This window comes from Protopterus annectens, chromosome 10.part0, assembly GCF_019279795.1.
Source record: "Protopterus annectens isolate FY-2018-M chromosome 10.part0, PAN1.0, whole genome shotgun sequence".
In the NCBI taxonomy this organism is placed as follows: Eukaryota; Metazoa; Chordata; order Ceratodontiformes; family Protopteridae; genus Protopterus; species Protopterus annectens.
The window spans coordinates 1,122,074,282-1,122,097,176 of NC_056744.1; positions in this window are offsets into that span (position 1 = coordinate 1,122,074,282).

Consider the following 22,895-nt stretch of genomic DNA (forward strand, 5'->3'; position numbering starts at 1 on the left):
GCAGGTCAGTCGCTACCAGAGTTTGAATTACAGCTGAAAATGTCTAAAGCTAGGTACCCCGTTGGGGATCCTTTTCTCTTGCACTAACTGATGTCTAAAAAAGTTAACAATTGTCTCACCTGTGGAAAGCAAATACCACACCGAGACTTCCACTCATACTGCATCACTTGTTTAGGCCCAGACCATGACGTCCCCCGTTGCCGATTCTGTTTCCTTTTTAACGCTAGGAACATTCGTCGTAGAGCTCTTATTGTTGCCAGATATTTTCATCTTCCATGTTTGCATTCCGAAATGGCATCTGTCAGCCAACAATCCATAGACATTCTGAAAAAACGTAAGAATAAAGATAGAGACAGACTACACAAGGCTAAGCCTTCCAACAACTCTACCGCTAAGCAGGTCGTCAGTTCTTCGGAATTCAATGAGGCACCTTTGCAGCCCCTAATGCCCGATTCAGTACCATCGCAGGCCTCTACTGACACCCTTTCGGAGTCTAGTATGCTGCAGAAATCTTTTTCATCTTCCAAGCCTTTGGTTGTCTCTGCCTTGGTTGGGTCTTGAGCCACGAAGCAGGCACTGGCTTCTGAGGAAGTTTTTCGCACTACTGAATGTAGGCAAAAACTGACGTCTTCTCAGACTACTGTTTCTCTCAAACCAATGGATAGTCTTAGGCCTAGAGGCAAGGCCACTCCTAGGAAAACTACCTCCAGCCACCATTTTACTCCTGCTCCACCACCCCAAGCTCTAATGCATAAATGGCAGAGGATCTTATCACCCTTATCGTGGTAGTCAGGCCACAGCTTCCAAAGGGAAAAGATATCTATCTCCTAAAATACTGAAAGAACAGGATTGTGAGGAGTCTGATTATTCAGATTTTGAAGAGAAACAACAACCTATGACTGCTTAAGAGGATTCAGATGCAATGGAATCCATTCCTTCTGCCTCCCTACCAGAAGATCTTTCCTTTGGGGAAACCCTTCACACCCACAGGGAACATTTCCACTGGGAATCCCAGGACTTCCCTCCATCTAAGAAAAGACTAATAGAGTTTCTAGACCTGCCTCAGCACAGACCCTTGGCCATCCCTCCTATCTTAGAGGTGGTTGATGATGTCTTCCATGAATCCAGTTTAACTCCTGACACTCTCTCACCTGCCCCCAGAACACCTGACAGGTATTTCAGAGTACTGGATTCTCACAAATACCTGTACAGAAATCCTGCTGCAGACCTGGAGGTCATTACACAGGGACCAAAAGAAGCTAAGGCTAGTTCTGTAAAGAATCCTATTCCTTCTGACAAGGGCTCTGGACAGATGGGGTAAAAAAGTATACACCTCTACAACCTTAGCTTTCAGAGCACTCAACTGTCAGTTCCACATGTTAAAATATCAACAAAACACTTTGAAACTACTAAAACAAAAGATTCCAACCTTTTCTGAATGTGCCAATTTGAAAGAGTTAGCAGATTTACTGCACTCTACTTGTCAAGTGGCTAAACGCTCTTTACACTGTGGATATGACACCATAGAAGCCTCAAGCAGGGCAACAGTGTCAGGATCTGTCATTAGGACACATGCATGGTTGAAGGAACGACCTCTTCCTAATCATGCCAAATCTGAATTACTCGATGCACCCTTGGATAAGGACCGCTTATTTGGAGTAAAAGCAGAAGAGGTGCTTAAAAAGATTGAAGACAAAGCAAAATCTATGCAAACAGTAAAATATTTCCTTCAGGTAAAACCTCCTAGGTTCAGCAGGGAATTTTACCTCAAAACACTGCTCCTTTCCTGCACCTAACAGAGAGGGGCAAGGTAAGCCCCCCAGGGGCAGACTACCCAGTCTCCTATCAAGGGACAGCAGAGAACCAAACTGTGGACACTTCCACAACAAAGGCAGGGAGTTCTAAGCCATCTCTCTATGGCAAAAACTCTCAATGACTCCCCCACCTCCTCTGCCTTCTTTTCACTCACCAAAATCTAGGAGGAAGGCTCTCCCTCTGCAAAGAAAATTGGCTTTCTGTAACAAAGAACCAGTGGGTCTTAAAGATCATTTTTCAGAGATACAAATTCTCCTTCAACAAGCTCCCTGTTCCAAGAGGGTACCCAGACTTACCTCCAAATCAGAGTTATTGAAACAAGTCCAAACTCTCATATCCCAAGGGTCAGTAGTACCTGTCCCCTCAGATGAAACAGGCAAAGGCTTTTATTCCAGACCATTCCTTGTTCCCAGAAAAGAGGGGACATGGTGCCCCATCCTGGATCTATCCATTCTGAACACCTTTCGGGTGGTCCCCAAATTCAATTCAAAATGCTAACCTTGCAGCAGCTGCTGCCTATGCTGACAAAAAAAAATGCCTGGTTAGTTACCCTAGATCTAAAAGATGCATACCTCCACATCCCCATAAGGGAATCCTGCAGGAAATTCCTTCACTTCAGAGCAGGCTTAAAACACTTTCAATTCTCTGCTCTCCCATTTGGCTTACCTATTGCACCCAGGGTATTCACAAAATGCTTAGCCCTGGCCATAGCCTTTTGCAGACAGAAAAATATATAAATGTACCCTTATCTGGACAACTGCCTCAATCAGGCAGATTGCAAAGAAAAGCTCCTCAAGGACCTCTTCTTTGTCAAAACCCTCCTAACCTCCTTAGGGTACACCATCAATGAGAAGAAATCAAGGCAAACACATTCCAGGAAGATCACTTTCTTGAGAGCACTGCTGGACACAGCATCACAAATGGCCTTCCTATCCTCAGAAAACCAGAACTTTCTGCCGCTATATTTTACCCGTCTGACTTCCAGAAGTCACCTCACTGTGAGGAAGTTCCGGCAACCCTTGGGGTACATGGCAACTTGCATCCTTCTAATTCCTCTGGCCAGGTTTCACATGAGAAAACATCAGTGGTACCTAAAGAACCTTTGGTGTCAGCACTCTCAACCTCTAGAGACCTCTCTTCCTCTGATCCCCTGTATAAGGGATGAGTTTCTCTGGTGGGCAGGGCTCTGTGCCCAGAACAAGGGTCTTCCCTTCACCCTCTGCCGAACTGGGCAGACCATTACCACAGATGCCTCAGACATAGCTTAGGGTGTTCACCTAGAAGGCAGGTGCACACAAGGTCTTTGGGATGCCCAGCACCTTCCCTTACTCATCAACCAGAAGGAAATGATGACAGTACTAAAGGCTCTGACATCCTTCAAACCCCATCTCAAGCCGGGGGTTCTCCTTATCAAAATGGACAACACCAGAGTAATGTGGTACATCAACAAACAGAGAGGGGCCCAATCTTACCCTCTGTGCATGCTAACCATGAACCACTGGCTGACAGCCTCCATGGGATTACACTTGATAGCCCGATACCTACCAGGGATCAACAACTCCCTTTCAGACCACTTAAGCAGAAACTTACTGGACCCCCATGAGTGGCAACTCCTGAGGAAAATCTTTTTACAAATCACTCAGGCATTTGGGAGTCCAGAGGTGGATCTCTTTGCTTTGCATCTCAACCATCAGCTGGAAAAATTGTATTCAAGGGAGTATCACCACCTAGTGTGGAAGTTGGATGCCTTGACCTTCCACTATGACACCCTCTTTGTGTATGCATTCCCTCCTCTGTCTCTTATTCCCAAGGTACTGATCAAAATAAGGGAGGAGAGTCCAAAGGCCATCCGCATTGCTCCAGATTGTCCCAGACAACATTGCTACCCCTTACTGCACAGCCTGACCTGACAGCCTCCTAGGCAGCTTCCCCTGATCTCAGACCTCTTAACTCAGGTGTGGGGGGGGTGCTGCACCCAGACTTGGAGACTCTCAGTCTATCAGCATGGTTAATACTCTAAACGCTAAGAAGTGGCCCCTGTTAAGGAAACAGATCCTAGACATTATCACAGAGGACAGAAGGCCCAGCATCAGAAAATCTTATGCAGGAAAATGTAAGAGATTCTGCTTCTGGAGCCAGTCCAGAGGGGGAAATACCTCACAACCTTCCATCCCTCTTATCCTGGACTACCTAGCAGAGATTTTTAATAGAGGCCTCTCCTTCTCCTACATCAAAATCCACGCATCTGCCATTTCAGCTCATTTTGATAAAGAACAGCCTCTGTTCTCCCATCCTTTGATTAAACAATTTCTCAGAGGGGCTTCTAATATCCAACCTCCCAGAAGGCCATCCGCTCCAGCATGGGACCTGAGTTATGTTTTGGAAAATCTAACTTTACCACCCTACGAACCTGCTGCTTCAGCAGAACTAAGATACCTCTCCTGGAAGACTGCTATTCTCCTAGCTATCACCTCAGCCAGAAGGGTTTCAGAACTTCAGGAAATGATGGCCATTGAGCCCTTCATCATCTTCCATGCAGACAGGGTCTCCTTGAGGACTAATCTCTCTATGCCCAAGGTGGAATTTAATGTAACTCTCATCCAGGTCGTAGATCTACCCACCTTCTTGCCTAACCCTCAAAACAAGGGGGAAAGAATTCTGCACTCACTAGATGTGCACAGACAGCTCAGATACTATCTGGACCACACTAAACCCTTCAGGAAAACAGCCCAACTACTTGTCAGCTTTGCCCCAGGGGCACAGGTGAAGCCCAATTAAAACAAACCATTGTCAAATGGATATCACACTGCATCCATTTCTGCTACATATTGCATGAGAAGCCCCCTGTGTTGACCGTGCCCTGGCCCAGCAATTAAAGAGCCTCAGTCCTCACCACTAACACCACTGAGGTCATCTCATAGAAGAGGAAAGGATAACTAATACACACAGTAAAGTACAATTTCCCTTAAGTGCACACAGAGATCACAGTCAGTCTGAGGTTGGTTGCTCCCTTGCTCACCAGGTCCCCAGTAAGACTCCCCACTAGCACAGCTATAGGGTCCAGGTCTCAGCCTAACTGGGCAAACTAAAACCTCCAGTACCCTCTCTGTCCAACCAGTGCTTTGTGTCCCTGCCAAGTAGCCGACACAACACACACACACTTTGAGATAAGTATTTATACGACTTCACAGACACTCCTGGGAATGGCTGACACATATTTTCCAACTGTAACCCTGTACCCAGACTATACAGTAGTAATTACTGCCACCACCCAGTTAATAATATCAACTGCTAATAGGCCCTTAAAAGGGTGTCCAATTATTACTGTGCAATATTAATATCCAATGGTAGTATGACTAACATTCAAGGCTTACTTTAGAGTGGCCTATTACAATAACCTCTATAAATATGCAATGCACTCTAGAGCTTATCTATACATAAATCAGCCACAGGTAGAAAGTTTTAAAAATATTTAATAATAAATAATTAAAACACAAGACAAAACTACTACACCACAGAGATATCTGAGAGTTCAGATATTACACAGAAACTTAAAATAATACAATAGGACAGGTCTGATTTCAAAGAAAAAAACATAATTAATCTTTACTAGCTTTTATTCCTACATGAACTCACAGTGCTAAAACTTACAAGTGAGCACAAGGCAGAGTGCTGATAAGTTACATGTCCAAAGTCAAAATGCTTTTTAGTCTCTTGTGAGAAATAGTATCTAAGCATTACTAACAAACATGTCTCTAAGGCCATCCCAAATTGCATCATTTTTGATACTTAGGTTTTCCCAGTATTCATATTGCATCATCTTAACACCTGGTCTGAGTTCTCAGGCCACAAACTGCATTATTTAGCAATCAAACACCTGCACAGAAACTTACAATAGAAGACATTTCACATGTATATTCTAAAAGAAACCAGAGCAATAAAGCACATTGCATATCTAAATTCTGGTCATAAACTTTAGCCTTAAAACAATGGGCATGAAATCTTCATCCAGCCACCCTGGAGCTGAATTCTAACATGAAAGGGTACAACATGCTTCACTGGGCCAGTATGCAATGTTGTCACATATTCTGCAGTTACACATTTCACGATATTCTTTTACATTCAAAAAACATGCCTGTACTTTACATCTATTTACAAATGCCAGAATTATATATCAAATTCTGTTTGACTAGGCTGGTAGCCTTCGCCCATCTCTCCCCAATTGCCACCCCCCCCCGGGGAACTCAAGCAAGTTTTTCAAGTGCCCCTTGAGAAACATCACTTGAGAGTGTCAGGTCTACCTGGGTATACCTCACCCCATTCCCTGTCTTCAGAGCCCATCTGCATTGGCATTGCTACTCCCACTGCTGTGCTGCACTGGCATATCATATGCTTGCAACCCCAGACTCCATCTTAGCAACTTGGCATTTTGATGACTGGCTCTGTTTAACCATGTTAGAGGGTTGTGATTTGTCATCACAGTGAATTTTATTCCATACAGATAAGGCTGAAGTTTTTGTAGTGTCCACATAGCTAGACATTCCTTTTCTACCGCTGCATAGCATTCCTCCCTGGGTTGGAGCCTACAACTGAGATAAACCACTGGGTGCTCTTTTCCCTTTGAAGAAATCTAAGTACAGCCACCACCCCATAGTTTGAAGCATCCACCGGCACAACAAAGTCTTTGCTGTAGTCTGGACTGGCTAACACAGGGGTTCCTCCCAAAGATTTCTTAAGCTTCTGAAATGCCTGTTCACATGCTGGGGTCCACACTACCTTATCTAGCCTGTTCTTCCTTGTCAGGTCTGTGAGGGGAGCAGCTATGATACTATCACTGGGAACAAACTTTCTGTAGTACCCTGATGTCCCTAAGAATGCCCTCACCTGCATTTTGGTAACAGGTGCAAGCCATGCCTGAATAGATTCCACTTTGGCAGGTTTTGGCTTTATCTTACCACTCCCCACTCTATGTCCTAGGTAGGAGGCCTCTGCCATACCCACCTGACATTTGCTCAGCTTAATGGTCAACCCTGCCCTCTGTAGTCTGCCCAGCACCTCCCTGACATGCTGAAGGTGCTCTTGCCAGGAATGGCTGTAGATAGCAATCTCATGCATATAAACATGAACAAACACTCCTGTTCCTGCTAAGATATGATCTGCCAGCCTCTGGAAAGTTGCTGGGGCATTCTTCATCCCAAAGGGCATCTTTGTGAACTCATACAAGCCAAAAGGAGTCACAAAGGCTGACTTCTCTCTAGCACTGGGAGTCAAAGGCACCTGCCAGTAACCCTTGCTAAGATCAATGGTTATAAGATACTTAGCCCCACCCAGCTGCTCTAGGGCCTCATCTGTCCTAGGCATGGGGTAAGCATCTGACTCTGTGTGACTATTTAATTTCCTGTAATCCACACAGAACCTGGTGCTGCCATCCTTCTTTGGCATCAACACCACTGGTGAGGCCCAGGGACTGTTGGACTCTTGAATCACCCCTAGTTCCAACATCTCCTGTACCTCTTCCTTCAGAGTCTGTTTGACTCTCTCAGGCACCCTATAAGGGGCCTGCCTGATAGGCGTTTGGGGTCCTGTATCCACCTGGTGCTGCACCAGGTGGGTGCTCAATGGTTTCCTAATGAACATGCCCAAAACTCCTGCAACACTGCTCGCATTTCTCGAACCTGGGTAGCAGATACATTGCTACCCCTTCCACCGAGGTGTCAGCCCAAGCCTCACTGAGGAGCTCAGTCACAAGATCTCTCTCAGACTCCTCCTGCTCAGCACAAGGGTCTCCCTATCATGTTAAAATTTCATCATGTTAACATGGTACAATTTGTGCCCCTGCCATCTGCCTAGCACTTACATCATGTAGTTAACATCACTTACCTTTCTTACCACCTTGTAGGGTCCCTCCCAAGCTGCCTGCAACTTGTTGTGTCTAATAGGAATGATAACCATTACCTGCTGCCCCACAGCATACTCTCTAGCACTAGCATTCTTGTCATACCACACCTTTTTATGTAGTTGGGCTTCTGCCAGGTTCTCCTGGGCCAGGCCCATGAGTTCCCTGAGCCTTGTCCTGAAGTTCAGGATATATGCCACAATGGACTCCTTGTGAGACTCACACTCACCTTCCCACTCATCTCGAATTAAATCTAGTGGTCCCCTCACCCTATGCCCATACAGCAACTCAAAGGGTGAAAAACCTGTGGATTACTGGGGAACCTCTCTGTAAGCAAGCAACAGATGGGGCAAATATTTGTCCCACTCCCTCTTAAACTGATCTGCAAATGCCCGTAGCATGGACTTGATTGTAGAGGTTAACCTGTCAAGAAGACCATTAGTCCTGGGATGGTAGGGGGTGGTCTTCATGTGCTTCAACCCACAGGGCTTCCACAGACAAGCCAGCAGGTCTGACATACAATTGGCACCTCTGTCAGACAGTATTTCCTTTGGGAAACCTACCCTGCTGAAAATCTCTAGCAAAGCATTTGCCACATTCTCTGCCTCAATGGAGGACAAAGCCACTGCCTCAGGATATCGTGTAGCATAATCTACAATCACTAAGATATACATTTTCCCTGTGGAACTTGGGGTACTCAGAGGACCCACAATATCCATAGCGACACTCTGAAATGGCTCCTCAATAACAGGCAAAAGCATCAAAGGAGCTCTCACCTTATCTCCTGCCTTGCCTACCTTTTGGCACTACTCACAGGTCCTGCAGTACCCTGTTACATCTCTGGAAATTCCAGGCCAATAGAAGTTTTGCATAACATGCCTCTTTGTCCATTTTATGCCCATATCACCTGCAAAGGGAATATCATGGGCTATGGCTAGAAGCACCAGATGGTAAGCTCTAGGCACTACCAACTTCTGTACTCTCTCACCTTCTAGCCCTCCCTCAGGGGTCCACTCTCTGTAAAGTAACCCTTTGTTTCAGTATACAGATTCCCCCTTCCCTTGAGAATCAGGTGCCTCCCTAGCTACTGCCTCAGGCCTTGCAATGTAGGGTCTGAGATCTGAGCCTGTCTCAAGTCTCTCCTTGTAACCCTTCCCAGCTCCCCTTCCACGGGAAGTTTGGCATCCTCTGACAGTGGTGCCTCACTGTCAGCCTGGGTACTACTACTCACCTCTACCTTTGCAGTTACCCTGTCCAAGGGAACATCAGTACCCACAAGCATGTGTGGATCACATTCAGTATCACTGCTACAGCATAGCTCACTCCCTGAAGAAACCACCTCAGCAGTCCTGGCTGCAAGTGTGCAGTCTGTCTAGGTCTCCCCCAGGCTACCAGACCCACATGCTTGTCTCCTAGCCTCACTGCATGTAACTGCATAAGGACATAGTACTGCCTCATCCAAATCCTTCCCTTTCAGGACATCTGCATGATGGTAGTTCCATACCCTTGTTGTCTAAAGACAACACACTTTTGGCATTTTGCCTTTCCCACTTACTGGCTCCCTCACCATTGGTTCCCCACCTTGCCTCCATGGACACCTGTATGCCACATGGCCCCACTGGTTACATTCAAAACATTTCACCCTAGGTCCTGGATGTGTACCTGGACCTGGACTAGTGACTTCCCCTGTTACTGGCGGATTCTGTTGGGGAAGTCTGTGCTGCCCACCATGGGTTCCTTTAGTCCCATGAGCAGAACTGGGGGTCCCTTTCATGTGCAGGGCTGCCCTGCTTGCTAGATATAGGTCTCCCTTCTTCCCCAACTCCTCTGAAGTAGCACATTGTCTATCAGCTAACCAGATCCTCATGTCTTCAAGCAAAGTGCTAAGGGCTTGTTCCCTTACCAAAACGTCTGCCAGCCCTTCAAAAGTGGTGACCTGACATCCACTCTCCCAGCTATGAAAATAAGTGCTCAGTTCAACAACATATTCTCATACATTTTCATCTGCCTTGCGTCTATGCTCACAAAACTTTTTCCTATACATTTCAGGTGTTTGCTTAAAACATTCTAATAAAAGTCTTTTTACATCAGTATAATCAAAACAGTCAGTGTCATGTATTTTTGTTAAAGAAGTTACATATTTACCATGGAGTAAGGGGGTCAGGAACTGTACCCAAAGCCTTTGGCAAACTTCATACTGTTTACATACCTGCTCAAACATATGAATGAAGCTATCAAAATGATCCCCCTCTTTAAACTGTGGAAGAAATTTACTGACCTTTTGTGCTTCTGGGGTCCGGTTACTCCCTTCCCCATTACCTCCATGACTCTGGTGAAGAGTCAGCATTTCCCTCTCATGCCTCCTCTGCCATTCATTTTCCTCAGCTTGTAGACTCCTCATTTTCTCAGCTGCTTCTAGTTCCATACGTTTGGCCTCCAACTCAAGTCTCTTTAGCTCCAGCTGGATTTTTAAGTCCTCCGCAGAAAGGTTGAGCTGTCCATTCTCTGAGAATATTGTATCTCCACTGTCAGTCTGATTGTCCTCCAAGCTGCTGTTTTCTGATGCAGCTGCAACCAAGGCTGCAATCAGGTCTGCTTTAGTCAGGTTTTCATGCACCAGTCCCCTAGCCTGGCACATCTCCGCCAGCTGGCTCCTTGTCAGCTTTACATAATCTTCCACTGACATCCTGACTAACACTAAGCTAACAAAAGAAATCAAACAATTGTGATCTGAACTCTGAGTATAAACTGCGTGGCTATTCCAGAGTACAAAACACTTTTAGAGATCACTGTACAGAAGCTGCAAGAATTTGCTCTACTGACACCACTACAAGCCAATTAGTATGTGAAGTAGATCCCACCACTGCCAAACACTTGTAACGATCATGCCCTGGCCCAGCAATCAAGGAGCCTCAGTCCTCACCACTAACACCAGGGAGGTCGTCTCATAGAAGAGAGGAAAGGATAACTAATACACACAGTAAAGTACAATTTCCCTTAAGTGCACACAGAGATCACAGTCAGTCTGGGGCTGGTTGGCTGCTCCCTTGCTCACCAGGTCCCCAATAAGACTCCCCACTGGCACAGCTATAGGGTCCAAGTCTCAGCCTAACTGGGAAAGCTAGAGCATCCAGTAGCCTCTCTGTCCAGCCAGTGCTTCGTGTCCCTGCCAAGTAGCTGAAACAACACACACACACACACACACACACACACACACACACACACACACACACACACACACACACACACACACACACACACACACACACACACTCACACACACACACACAACACACACTTTGAGATAAATATTTATACAACTTCACAGACACTCCTGGGAAAGGCTGACACGGATTGTCCAACTGTGCCCCTTTACCCAGACTATATGGTAGTAATTACTGCCACCACCCATTTAATAATATCAGCTACTAAAAGGCCCTTCAAAGGATGTCCAGTTATTACTGTGCAATATTAATATCCAATTGTAGTATGACTAACAGTCAAGGTTTACTTTAGCGTGGCCTATTACAATAACCTCTATAAATATGCAATGTACTCTAGAGCTTATCTCTACACAACTCAACCACAGGTGGAAGAGTTTAAAATATTTAATAATAAATAATTAAAACACAAGACAAAACTACTATGCCATAGAGACATCTAAGAGTTCAGAGATCACACAGAAACTTAAAACAATACAGTAGGGCAGGTCTGATTTCAAATAAAAATATCTAATTAATCTTTACTAGTTTTAATTATTCCTACAAGAACTCACAGTGCTAAAACTTACATGTGAGCACAAGGCAGAGTGCTGATAAGTTAGATGTCCAAAGTCAAAATGTTTTTTAGTCTCTTGTGAGAAATAGTATTTAAACATTACTAACAAACATGTCTCTAAGGCCATCCCAAATTACATCATTTTTGATACTTAGGTTTTCCCAGTATTCATATTGCATCATCTTAACACCTGGTCTGAGTTCTCAGGCCATAAACTGCATTATTTAGCAATCTAACACCTGCACAGAAACTTACAACAATAGAAGACATTTCACATGTATATTCTAAAAGAAACCATAGAAATAAAGCACATTGCACATCTAAATTCTGGTCATAAACTTTAGCCTTAAAACAATGGGCATGAAATCTTCATCCAGCCACCCTGGAGCCGAATTCTAACATGAAAGAGTACAACATGCTGTACTGGGCCAGTAGAGTGGAATGTTGTCACATATTTTGCAGTTCCAAATTTCACAATATTCTTTTACATTCAAGAAAACATACCTGTATTTTACATCTATTTACAAATGCCAGAATTATATATCAAATTCTATTTGACTAGGCTGGCAGCCTTCGCCTATCTCTCCCTAATCGTCACCCCCCCCCCAAGTCTATTCAAACCCTTTCCACTAGGTCAGCCTCCTCTTCCATAGTACTCATCAGAGGAGTTCCCACCAGGGACATCCTGGAAGCTACCACATGGACTTCTGTCCATACCTTTACCAAGCATTACCACCTAACTCTATTTTCGAAGGCTAGGGCAGGGTTTGCCTCTGCAGTTCTGCGTGGCTTGCTGACCCATTCCTAGGTCTCTTACTAATCTTGTCACCCCTTTCCTCAGCTTTGGAAATCCTCCCACAGGTGATGACTGCAACAGTAAAACATGAAGAACATAGTACAGTTGTGTACACTTACCATAAATGTAGATGTTCGAGTGTATTCACTGTTGCAGTCCTGGTTTCCCACCCTCCTTCCCCCTTATATCTTCTTTCTTTAGGGAGACATAAGTTTCTAATGGTGGCTTTTGCCACCAGGACCACTTCACCATATTTACTTGGGCCTCTGACTGGTAAGGCAAGAAAAACTGATGTAATGGTGTCAGCTGCCTTCCTTTATAGCACTGACAACCTGACATCAGATAGCAAGCAACAGCAGCCGATGAAGAAAAATATTGACTCTGGTATCGGGCCGGCCGATGGCTACCACAGCAGGGATAACCCACAGGTGATGACTGCAACAGTGAATACATTCGAACATCTACATTTATGGTAAGTATACACAACTGTACTTTCCCCAGCAGAGTGTTGATCTACAAGTAATGCCTGCTGAAAAACAAGTCCACTGATTCACGGCAGCATATCAAGGTGCCTTGGAGTTCTGATTGAAAAAAACCTAATGGATGCCATTACTGTACACTTGCAAAGTAGCACTTTTGCTGTTTAGCCTGTGTAAAAAAATAAATGAAACAGAAAAAAAGTGTCTGTGTGTGTCTGTGTGTGTGTGTGTGTGTGTGTGTGCGTGTGCGTGTGTGCGTGTGTGTGTGCGTGTGTGTGTGTGTGTGTGTGTGTGCGTGTGTGCATAAAAGCAGAAGAAACTGTGGGTATATGTGTGTGGGTGTGTATGTGAGAGCAAGTGAAAAGTGAGAGCGAGAGTGATCCAGCAATCCATGGCAACAGCATTTCAGAAGTTAGCATACCTTTCATCCTATTAGCTCAAGATATTTGGATAAGCCATAAATAAATGGGGGGGCAAAGGCTCAAAAATAAGAAGAGATTTTAGTTATTGCTCATAAAATTAGACACTTTGTTAAATAAAAGGATTTGTGTTAGCATTAATTTTCTGAAGGAAATAAAAGTTTAAAAATCTAATGTATGTCATTACTTAGTAACTTCAAACTCCAATGACTGGCAACAAACCAAATGGTTTAGGAGAAAGGGACCAAAAAATAAAGTAAATAACTGGATATTTTTAAGTGTTATATTTTGGATATAAAATGCTTTCTCCAACACAATTAACATATACTACAAGTTTAAAACATTAGATGGAGGAACTATTTTACATCAAAAATATGTAAAATACATCCATCTCAACCTCTTAGAGCAAGACATCTGGACATAGCCATAAATAAAAGTGCGACAAAGGCCCAAAAAAGGGAACAATTTTTAAATATTGCTCTTACAAACTTAGAAAGTTGATAGAACAACAGGTTTTGCTTTAGCATGAATTTTCTGAAGGGAATGAAGTCTGAAACTCAAATGTCTGTCACTATTTTCTAACTTCAGTCTTTAATGATTTGCTGCTAAATTGTTAGAAAAACATAAACTTATGAAAAACTGTCCGAAAATATGAGGACAAATCTGGACATTCTGCGAAAATCTATACAGTTGAGAGGTATGGAATAAATAAATAAGTAAAGCACAACAATTTTACAGACAGCCCATTTTCTAAGTGCAATAATGCCCTCCGGACTGTGTATTATTGTGGAAATAATACCCTTCCAGGAGTGTAGAGGCCCTCTGCCTGTGGTGACATGCCTCAGAACACCCCTGGGTGGGTGTTATTTCCACAATAACACACAGCCTTTTGGGAATGCTTGCTTGCTTATTCTTGAAGAGATCCTGAAATAGCTATAGGAATGGATATTTCTATTCAAATCTGAACTCTAGCTGACCTTCAAGGCATCCACACATCTTAAGCACAATACAATACACCACTATCAGTACACTATTCTTTAAGGCATGTATACTTTATAGTGGAAATACTATTTATTTATTTTTATTTTATTAATTTGTTAACAAGTTAATCCCACTGGACATGTGTTGCATTTCAGGGTCAACCCAGGAGCTCTGCCTGGTTAAATGATTTGCTAAGAGTCACACAGTAGACAAACAGTGGTAAACATTATAAAACATTCTACACTTGTTAATAGCAGGCAGCTCATGAATACTGTAGCTCTAAGTTTTAGTCTTCTGTAGTAACTAAAGGACTTTCTGCTTTTCCCATTTAGGAGTCGCTACAGGGGATCTCTGGTCCGCTTATTATTGGCAGTGGATTTTTACAGTGTCTAGTTGGCAGCCCAGCACCCAACTTTTAGAGAAGGCACACAAGCATTCATGCACCTACCTCCATGTCTTTTTAACATTCTGTCACTTGCAAGGAGGACATGCAGACTCCACACAGAAGACACTCCAGCCGAGAATCAAACTGGAGACCCTCTTGCTGTGAGGCGACAACACTTACTGCTGCACCACCACAGCAAGTGAACTCCAATTTTCCATAGGATGAAAAATGTAGTGGCTCTGTTGTAGTTACATAGATATGGCAAAATGGAGATTTATATTTCACTAGCAGAAAAATATATGATGGACTAAGATTCATCACATTGTCATATTCATCTTTCATTCAATCAGTAAACAAATACTTGAGAAAGAGCAAAGTCATATGGCACAGTGGTTAAGGTGTTTGCATCACATGCATGAGGTGCAAGGTTTGATTTCCACCTTGTCTAAAAGCTCATAGATTAAGGAGGTATATTTTTCCACACCTTTCGGCCCCGAAACATGGACCAAAGCTCCAAAGGTGGTGGTGTCTCCATATTCATAAAGGATAATCACACCTCCAGACTAGTAGCCCAGTATAATGCATCTGAGATACGTCAGGTATAACTAACATTGGATAAGACTGTGATCCAGGTCATAGCCTGCTATAGGTCCTCACCATGTCCTTAGACTCTCACTCCACATTCCTACTGAAGCACCAATGCACTGACCCAACACTTCCTGGAATTCATCAATTCCAGTCCCTTGGACCAGCTCATTCTTAGCTCCACTAGAGGAAGCAACATCCTTGACTTGGTTATTACTAACATGGGCAACCATTGCTCTACACCACTAGTCAATTCCTCCCTGGTTAGATCTGCCCACAAACTAATCACCATGGAAATCCACATCCCACCCACACCCCCGCAAAGGTAACCACCATGAAAAACTTCTCCAAAGCTGACTTTGGACTTCTAAAAACAGAGGTGGCTAACTTCACTGCAGCCATGCCAATGGAAAATAGATGCATGACTGCCAAATCATATACCAATGCACTGCACAAACATGTACATAAATGCATGGAACTAGCCATACCCAACAGAACTAAGATGCTCTCCTCCAAAAAAAGGAAGCCAGTCTGGTGATCCTCTGCCATTAATAAACTCTACAACAGAAGGAAGAAACTGTTGCAGAAAAAGGTGAAGTCCCAAGACTGGAAAAATTCCCTTATTAGCCTCAACAAAAAGTTGAGATCCCTCATCAAAACCTCCAAAGCCAGCTATGAAGGCAGACACTAAAAACAGCCATACAGCCTTCTTTAGTTATATCAAGAATCTCCATGGCAATACCCAGATTTGCTCTGAGTTACTGCACAATGGTACCTCCTATACTGAGCCAACAGGTATTGCCAACATACTGGCCGACAGATTCAGTGCCAACTTTATCCCTCTCTCCCCACCTAAAGGACCAGTCTCTATACCGGAAGAATGCCAGACATCCTGCATTACTGCAGCACAGGTTAAAGCTGCATTGTCTAAGGCCAAGAATACAGCTACCATGGGACCCGACAATATCCCTGGCTGTGTTCTACATGAATTACAAAGTGAACTGGCACCACATCTGTGTGCTCTGTTCACTCACGGCCTCACCTCAGGCTTTGTCCCTACCCAATGGTGCATTGCTACAGTCATCCCTCTCCATAAAAGAGGAGCGACAACAGACCCTGGAAATTATTGCCCCATTAGCCTGATGACACTGATATGTAAGGCTATGGAGTGCATCATCATGGACCTAATTAACAAGAATATAGGGAATCTTCAAAGTCTAGATCCCACTTAATTTAGTTTTGTGAAAGGTAGATCATGCCTCCTCAACCTGGTTGATTTCTTTGAGTTAGTCGCCAGAGCGATGATTAAAGGTAAGGCAGTTCATACAGCCTACCTTGATCTGGCCAAGGCCTTTGATACCATTCCTCACTCAGGAATTATTGATAAACTCATGAAACTAGGCATCAACCCCTATATCATTAGGTGGGTTGCAAATTGGCTAACAGATAGAACACACAGTGTGAGAGTGGTGGACTCTAAGTAAGACTGCTGACCAGTCACAAGTGGAGTCCCACAGGGATCGGTGCTGGGTCCTCTCCTGTTTGGCATCTACTTCTCAGAAGTCCAAGCCAACACGGAGGGACTCTGGTTGACCAAATTCACAGATAACTGCAAGCTGGGAGCCATTATTAACTCCCCAAGTGATGCAGACATCCTACAGAAAAGCCTTACTGAGACCAATGACTGGTGTCAAAACCATGGCCTTAAGCGTAATACCAAAAAATGCGTCATCATCCCTTTTGGGAAAAAACTCAGTTCCCACTAATTACCACATTGATGGGAGCCCACTGAACACTGAAGGTGTTAAAAGAGATCTGGGGACACAGGTTGACAGCAACCTCTCCTTTGACCACCACATTCCACTGTGGTCAAACAGTCCTTCTATGTGGCATATCTCATTACCAAGGGTTTTGCATCCAGGAAGAAAGAGGGCATCATTTCTCTCTACTCTTCCCTCATTAGACCAATAATAGAGTATAATGCCCCATTTGTCATGTACCTCACTAGGCACCTCCAACAGCTGGAGAGGCCACAAAAGTACCTCACGAAGAGGATCCTAGGCCTTAAACACATGTCCTACATGGACAGACTCAAAAAACACCAGCTATTCTCTGTCTCATATTGTCTACTAAGAGGCGATCTTCGCTTGACTTACAAAGCCATATCTGACCCATCTCTGTTAGAAATGCTACATCAAAAGAAATCCCAATCCCTCTACACCACATGCTCCAGGGACCTCAACCTCATTACCACAATCAACAGAACATGCTAGAGGGACAGGTTCTTAATCCAGAGACTACCCATGCTCTGGATAGACTTCCCATACATGTCAAGCAGAGCACCCCACTAGCCCTCTTTAAGAGAAATCTTGATGAGTGGATGGGAAATAGAAAGTTCACCCTGGAGATCACTCCAGTGGCTCTACTTGATAGAGGCACCGGGAACTAACGACGGGCAGCACAATGCCAGGGCACTGTTTTGGGCTAGGCTGTAAAGGCCCCAGGGCCCTTAGCCTAATACACACCTATGAACCTAGTAAGACTGCTGTTAATAAGAGACTTGACATCATGCCTTTGTTTCCTGAGTGGTCAGGTAAGTGGTACATTGCTCAATATGGCATGCATATGAAAGTTAGTGGAACATATACTTTCTGCAATGACAAAGCATACCATATGCCATTAATGAAAGAAAAATTATTGCATGTAGACAGCAAGTGACCATGTGGACATCAGCAGGCTATAATCCTGTACAGTGCTGTGAATAAGGAGTTCAGAAAAAAGTAGTCTATTAATGATGACAAGAAGACCGTAAAATGATGCTTAAATCTCATCTGACTCAAATATTTCTTAATTTATTTCCAGGTATTTACATATTACAAAAAACAAGAAGCTCTTTTTAACTTTACTAACTGTAACGTCCAGCTTATATGTCATAGACTATCGACAAAGAAGTTGTTTGCTTGACAGGATTAGTACTCTCTGTCTTAGATGGCAATCATAATTCTACATCATTCTCCTTCTAAAAATGGCTTCCATGATATGTTTAGTGGATATTACATTTCCTCTATTGTAAGTAATCTATGGCCAGTCATTGCCTGCTTCTGCCCTTTATTTAATTTCTATATCTCCAGAGTGAAGAAAACCGCATGAGATCTGTGGTTTGTTTTATCTATTGTATTCTGGATATATCCATTGCCTTAAAATTTACCTCCATTTACTTTCCCCTGACACAAATGCCTGTCAACATTCTATTTGTTTGTGTCTAATATCATGACATATTTTGTTTCCCAAACTCTCCAGTGTGGTATGCCAGAACATTTATTTGCTAAGAAGGACAGACATTTTCACCTTGATTTTACTTTTCATGCTATCATTTTATGATCATATTTTTATCTTTATTTTACCAAAATTCTCTAGGTTTCATGAAATAAAAGACACAACTTTTAAGTAAACTGGAAAGTGCAAGAAAATGTGAAAGACTATTTTTATGGAAAAATGCAGGTTTAAGAAAGTATACAAGCATGTGTCTTGCTGGTTTACAACAAAACATCCTTGTGTTGTTCCAGTGATATCTTATAATGGGAATTTCTGAGAGCTTGCAATAAACTCGTGCATATAATGTGCTTAAACTTGTACGTGATTTTTATTATCAATGTGCAGTTTAAATGTACTTTCTGAACTGAGAATCCTTAGATCTTAACTCTGCATGACAGAAAACAGATCTACTCATTTCATTCGATTACTTATTGTGAGCTATATGATACTTTAAAATGAAATAATCTTTTCTTCAGGACCAATATGATAGCCCGTGATGAATCCTTGATGGGAAGATGCAATGCTTGAGCCTGAATATTTAGTCAAAAACAACTGAAGTATATGCAAGAAGGAAATTATCATTCTGGCAGTATTTAAACATGATGCTTTTCCAGCAGCATTCTAAAAGTCGAACCAAAAAGTCTTTAGTCATTCACGATTAAAGGGCAAAGGCCTATCTACATATCGATAGTTTTGACATTTGCATTTAAAATAGTCAACTCATTTCAGGCAGTTTCTGTTTAATAATAGGACAGAGGGAATGGTCAATGCAGCTGCATTAATCAAATGCATATAATGACTTGTATTAGCTGTCTAAACCTGTTACTGTCTGTCCATGGAGATGTTTAATGGCACATTTATGGAGAACATGTCCCTCAGCACAGTGACACGTGACGGATAACATTTTTTCACTGATATGCTCCACAGTGATGGTTTGATATATTTGGTCATTCACAACTCTGCAAGTATTGACTTCCATTCTCTCCCCCACAATTATAGCTATCTGGTAAAAACTCATCATAGGCACCAGTAAAGCATGACCCACTCAGAAAAATTGCAGTCATTCAAAGGTCTATTGATGTCAGGAATTTAGTATAATAAAGATAAGTTGTGCAAAAACAGAGAAGTATGACATGAAGCAGTTTATCTTCCAACCTTCCCCGAGAATTTTTTTTTTTATCTTTAACACAGCTATTCTTTCCCCATACTGAACAACAAAGCTGCCTAAGCCCATAAGAGCAAGAAATGCATAAGAGTTGGAACTTTAGACACACACAAATATACATTTCTTTTATATATTTATATATATATATATATATATATATATATATATATATATATATATATATATATATATATATATATACATACACATACATACATACATACATACATACAACTGCGGTGGTGGTGCTGCGGTAGCGTTGTCGCCTCACAGTAAGACGTTGTCCTGTTCGATTCTCAGTTAGAGCGTCTTCTGTGTGGAGACATGCATGAATAGGCGTACCTTTGTTGAAGGTTGTGCGTCAGGGCCGGCAACAAGGCACGTAAAAATCTACTGCCAATCATTAGCGGACCGGAGTTCCGCTGAGACGACCCCTAACCGGGAAAAGCCAAAAGACACAACAACAACAACAACATACATACATAGATACGTATGCTTTTCTCCCCAGAGCTCTACTGAAAATGAGCTCTGAATGGCCCAGTGGACTTTCTCGGTAGTAACTGCAAATAAATAAATAAATAAATAAATAAATAAAATATAATGTTTGATGCTTTACTTCACTTAAATTTCAAGTGTCGGATTTAGAAATTCTGTAATGACATAGCTGAGAATTTCTGCTCCAAGATGACTTACAATTTTATAATTTTCAGCAGTATATTAGTACTTGTATTGCATCTTTCTAGCTAGTGTCATTGTGTGTTTTTCACACTTTATGTAAATAGAGTGTTTTCTTGAAAGTAACCAGCTACTTTCTAGCATTGTCCTCCATGACAGAGTAAACATCTACTTGCTATCCAAACAATGGCTCCTCTTAAAAAAAATAGATCTCACCACAGCTAATAATATTGGCAATTTCAAGAACATGGATACATAATTAAAAAAAAATCTATCTATCAATATAATTTTTTTGTAATATGCAAGTGAGTGTATAGTGTTGTTGCCTCACAGCAAGAGGGTTCCTAGTTCAATTCTCTTCTGTGAATCTGTATGTCCTTCCTGTGCTCGCATGCTCTGGGTGTTCTGGTTTCCACCCATATTCCAAAGTCCTGCAGTAGGTGGACTGGACATGCTAAACTGGCCATAGGGGTGAGTGTGCACACAAATATGTGGTGTGGAAGAAGTACAGTGGCAAGGCTAGCCACTTGGCAGTGCAAACCTGGCTTTAGATGATAGTCACTGTTGAAGTGACAATCTGGCCCCATGTGCAAAAATGGGATAAAGGGGTTTTAGATGTATGGATGAATGGAACACACTGATGTCCCTCTTACCAGGCCGGATAAGGAGGAGGTTACATGTCAGGAGCCATGATCCATCAGACCATACAAGCACTCAAGTCACTTACCACTAAGTACCAGTATGACTCAGTCATAGTCCATGTAGGCACGAATGACCTGAGATGTACCTCCTTGGACTGTATGAAGGGAGGCATGATTGAGTTCTCAGAATATGTGCCATAGGCAGGTATGAGCCCAGCAATGAGTACTGGATGATGCCATAATACCAGCAGAAAATGATCAACTTTAGCAATTGGCTGTCATTCCAAAGGGGTCCAATACTTATCAACCTGGGTAGACATGGTTGACAGGTCAGGCTGCTTTGCCAGGGATGGTTTTCACCTGTCACCTACTCTTTTAGGTATTGGTCAAAACATTATCCATCCCTATAGTGCCTTTTTAGGTATTACCAAGCAAACAAGCCTTTCAACATAACAAAACCAACTCACAACAAGTTAAAGGTGTTACAGCTCAATGCAAAGAGTCTCATCAAGAAACTGCACTCCCTGGAAGCTTTCCCTCACCCTGGAGAATGCTGACATCTGTGCAGTTACAGAACCATTGTACAAAGACATGGATAGCACACCAGCAGAACATGGCCATAATGCCTTTCATACATTCTGACCACCCACTACACATTCAAGAGCAAAAGGTAGGGGTGTATCTATCTACATAAAAGATAAGCACATCAAAAGGCTGGTCAAACAATATGGCATGACATGCTTGAAGTACTCCATGTCCAACTAACTATGGGGAAAATCCATTACCATCTAGCTACATGTCCCCACCATGACCCAGAAAACCCATACATCATATCTGAAGTCACTAGAATCACTCACCATCCAGTCCAGTACCATACTCATGGGTGATTTTAACTATTAGGAGGTGCACATGACCAATAATGTGCAGACCAGAAGACCTCTTGACTTTGTAAATTCAAATGCCCTGGAACAGCTAGTCTGCACTCCCACTAGTGGAACAAATATCCTAGTTCTGGTACTCACAAATATAGGGGAATTCTTTACCCCCCACCCCAGTGTGATGACCTCACTGGTATGATCTGATCACAAAAACAGTCTCCCTTAAAATAAAGGTAAAACTAGTCCTTCCACCTAATCCCAAAAGCTTTAAGAACTTCTCTAAGGTAAGTTACCCATATTAGGGGATGGCAGTAGAGTGTTTCCAAGCTCCACCAAACACAGAAAATACAGAAACCTATGCAGAACCATACACAAAAGGCCTGTATGACCTTATAAACCATTGCATAGAAATGGCAGTACCAGACCAAAATAAACTCAGGTCAAAGTGCAAAAACAAGCCACCCTGGCAGACCCCTGGTATTAATAGACTGTAAAACAAAAGAAAGAAAATCCTCTTGAGAAGTAAGATGGAATTACACAACACAGCAAAACGTCCCTCATTAGTCTTAACATGTGAATCAGGGAACTACTCAAGTCTTTAAAAGCAGACTTTGGGGTAAAAATAGCCCCCAAATTTAGGAAAACTATAAGGCATTTTTCATTTATCTCTGCAATCTTAAGGACAACACCCAATGATGTATAGAATTAGTGGTAGATGGCATTACCTATACTCATCCAGAAGATATAGAAAATCTGCTAGCTGACAAATTCAGCTCAAATTTCACCTCTCATCAATCATAGTTCTCCCCCAAGAAACACTGTCCCCATTCCACTGCAAAGTATCCCCAAAGAACAGGTTGCCACTGCTCTTTCTAAAGCTAAAAATTAAGCATCAGTGGGGCCTGATGATATACCAGGTTATCTCTTACACAGTTAAATCAGGACTTATCAGGTCCAATAGGAACTCCATTTAACAACATTCTCCAGATTGTTTTTGTCCCAATAGAGTGGAGGACAGCAGCAGTCATCCTTCTGTATAATGGAGGACAATCTACTGACCAGGAAAATTACAGATTCTCAAGTTTCAC